Source organism: Triticum aestivum, chromosome 4A (genome assembly GCF_018294505.1).
Source record: "Triticum aestivum cultivar Chinese Spring chromosome 4A, IWGSC CS RefSeq v2.1, whole genome shotgun sequence".
NCBI lineage: Eukaryota > Viridiplantae > Streptophyta > Magnoliopsida > Poales > Poaceae > Triticum > Triticum aestivum.
The window spans coordinates 19,657,960-19,661,833 of NC_057803.1; positions in this window are offsets into that span (position 1 = coordinate 19,657,960).

Sequence of the window (3,874 nt, forward strand, 5' to 3'; positions counted from 1 at the left end):
ATTCAGTTGATAAACTGAAAGTGATAAAGAAAAACTTTTACAAACTCTGTTTGCTCTTGTTGTTGTAAATATGTAAAGCCAGCATTCAAGTTTTCAGCAAAGATTATGAACTAACCATATTCACAATAACACATAGGTTTCATGTTTACTCATATCAATGGAATAATCAACTAGCGAGCAATAATAATAAATCTCGGATGACAACACTTTCTTAAAACAATCATAATATGATATAACAACATGATATCTCGCTAGCCCTTTCTAAGACCGCAAAACATAAATGCAGAGCACCTTTAAAGATCAAGGACTGACTAGACATTGTAATTCATGGTAAAAGAGATCCAGTCAAGTCATACTCAATGTAAACTAATAGTAATGAATGCAAATGACAATGGTGCTCTCCAACTGGTGCTTTTTTAATAAGAGGATGATGACTCAGCATAAAAGTAAATAGATAGGCCCTTCACAGAGGGAAGCAGGGATTTGTAGAGGTGCCAGAGCTCGGTTTTAAAATAGAGATGAATAATATTTTGAGCGGTATACTTTCATTGTCAACATAACAACCAAGAGATGGCGATATCTTCCATGCTACACACATTATAGGCGGTTCCCAAACAGAATGGTAAAGTTTATACTCCCCCTCCACCAACAAGCATCAATCCATGGCTTGCTCGAAACAACGAGTGCCTCCAACTAACAAGAGTCCCAGGGGGAGTTTTGTTTGCAATTATTTTGATTTAGTTTGCATAAAGCATGGGATAGGGCATCCCGGTGACCAGCCATTTTCTCGTGAGTGAGGAGCGGAGTCCACTCCTCTTGAGAATAACCTGCCTAACATGGAAGATACGGACAGCCCTAGTTGATACATGAGCTATTCGAGCATACAAAACATGATATTTATTTGAAGGTTTAGAGTTTGGCACATAAAAATTTACTTGGAACGGCAGGTAGGTACCGTATATAGGTAGGTATGGTGGACTCATATGGAATAACTTTGAGGTTTATGGAGTTGGATGCACAAGCAGTATTCCCGCTTAGTACAGGTGAAGGCTAGCAAAAGACTGGGAAGCGACCAGCTAGAGAGCAACAACAGTCATGAACATGCATTAAAATTAATCAACACCGAATGCAAGCATGAGTAGGATATAATCCACCATGAACATAAATATCGTGAAGGCTATGTTGATTTTGTTTCAACTACATGCGTGAACATGCGCCAAGTCAAGTCACTTAAATCATCCAGAGGAGGATACCACCCTATCATACCACATCATAACCATTTTAATAGCATGTTGGCATGCAAGGTAAACCATTATAAGCTCCTAGCTAATCAAGCATGGCACAAGAAACTATGATCTCTAGTTGTCATTGCAAACATGTTTATTCATAATAGGCTGAATCAGGAACGATGAACTAATCATATTTACAAAAACAAAAGAGGTCGAGTTCATACCAGCTTTTCTCATCTCAGTCAGTCCATCATATATCGTCATAATTGCCTTTCACTTGCACGACTGAATGATGTGAATAATAATAATAGTGCGCGTGCATTGGACTAAGCTGGAATCTGCAAGCATTCAATAAACAGGAGAAGACAAGGCAATATGGGCTCTTTTGTCAGATCAACAATAATGCATATAAGAGCCACTTCAACAATTTAATCATGGTCTTCTCCTATCGACCCCCAAAGAAAAGAAAAGAAATAAAACTATTTACACGGGAAAGCTCCCAACAAGCAAAAGAAGAACATGAAATCTTTTTGGGTTTTCTTTTAATTACTACTACAAGCATGGAAATTAAAACTAGCTAAAAGCTACAACTAATTTTATTGTTTTTTTCTTAAGGTTTATTAAACACACAAGAAGAAAGCATAAAAAGGAAAATAAACTAGCATGGATGATACAATGAAAAAGTATGAGCACCGACATCTAGCAATGAGTGTGTGAACATAAATGTAATGTCAGTGGGAAATACGTACTCCCCCAAGCTTAGGCTTTTGGCCTAAGTTGGTCTATGGCCACGGCTGGCCTGACGGATATCCATAGTAATAGTTGGGGTCGTACTACGAAGAAGAAGACTCTGATTGCCTTTGGTTGGCAATCATCTCCGGATCCCACTGGTAATCGGACTGTCGTGGAGGATCAACTTGTGGTTCCGACTCTGGCTCTGTGGCTGGTGCAGGGTTCCGGTAGGCGTGAATGTCCTCCGACGAGACGAGGTACTGGCCTGCAGATAAATCAAACAAGGAAGGAGCAGGCAAGGTAATAGTCTCCGGATGACATTTATCAAAGAACAATTTGTATTTAAGCTCCCCTTCCCTATTCTTTATAATGAAATCATGCGCACCATACTCTTACAATCTAAATAAACAGTAGGCAGCAATTTTTCTTCTTTTTCATAGTGCCTAATAGGTAAGTTATAATATGCAGCAAGGCGTGAAACATAGATACCACCAAAAATGGGACCCTTTGTACGGTTCAGACTTAACCGTTTAGCAATAATACTGCCCATACTCACAGAGTTATCACGGAATAAATCGTGGAACAAAATAATAATATCAGGAACACTAAGGTTTCCACAGTTTCCGCGACCAATTAAGCAACGACTAGCAAATATTGCAAAGTAACATAAAACAAGAAAATGTATGCTAGTGATTCATGCATCGGAAACCTTCCTCGTTTCCCCTACGGTGATGGTATCAATAAACCCATCCACATCATCACGATGCGGTTCCTCTATTTTGCCCTCGAAAGGGATCAAACAAACCCGACAAAAATCATAAAGTGACATCTTCTTAACCACATCATATAAATGAAACTCTACTGAAGGAGGTGATTCCCTAGGATAATAGTAGAAGTTTTGCACAAAAGTATTGGTGAGTAAGAGATACTGTTCGCGTTGGTCACGAAGGAAGTCGGTGAGGCCTGCATTCTTAGCCAATTCATAAAAATCCTCATAAATCCCGGTTGCTCTCAAGAAATCATCGAAGGGCCATTCACATGGCCTAACCTCCGCGGTGCGAGGAAAATTATATTTGGGCTTCATTGCTTCTTCATTTTGCTTTTCCTTCGAGCTTCGGCTCGATGAGCCCCACAAAAATCTCTTCATTATTCTCTAAAAAATTCTAAAACTTTTAGTAACTTCAAAATAAAAGCAAGCCAAACTCAATAATATTGGTAGAAACTACTCATACAAGTGCCTAGAGCCTATATCATGCATCAAAACTACTTGGAACTATATAAATTTGACATGCAAGTTCAAGAACATGGTCACCTAGGCAGCACAAATTTGCAATGAATAAAGCACTAGAACAAAAACTAATTGGACCAATGGAGGAGTCACATACCAAGGAACAATCTCCCCAAACTACAAAAACAGACACATCTGTGATATTTTGGGCTGAACAAATTTTTTTTTCTGCCATACATATGACACTTCTATGACGATAATTGTGACAAAACCCGATATCATCATAGATGTGGTGGGCTCCTACTTCTATGACAAAAAATCATGACAAAAAATGGGCTTTTCGTCCTGGGCGGGCCAGAGACGCAGCTGCATGACATTCTTTGGGCCGTCCATGACGGAAAAAACCGTGGTAGAAGCGAGGGCAAGGAAAATTTCGGGGAGTTCCTGGTTACGGTGGGAGGTCAGGGGCCGAGCGATGCGCGTTTCTCTCGTACACATACACGCATGTGTGCGAGGCGTTGGCTCTAACTAAACCCGGGCGAGGCGTTGGGCTCTAACTAAACCCGAGTGATTGCACTGTAGGCTACACGTTACTGAACCCGAGCGATCGATCGATGGCTGTTAACTGAACCCAATCGAGCGATTCCTTCGCTACTGCTGCTAACTGAAGCCGATCGATGGGATG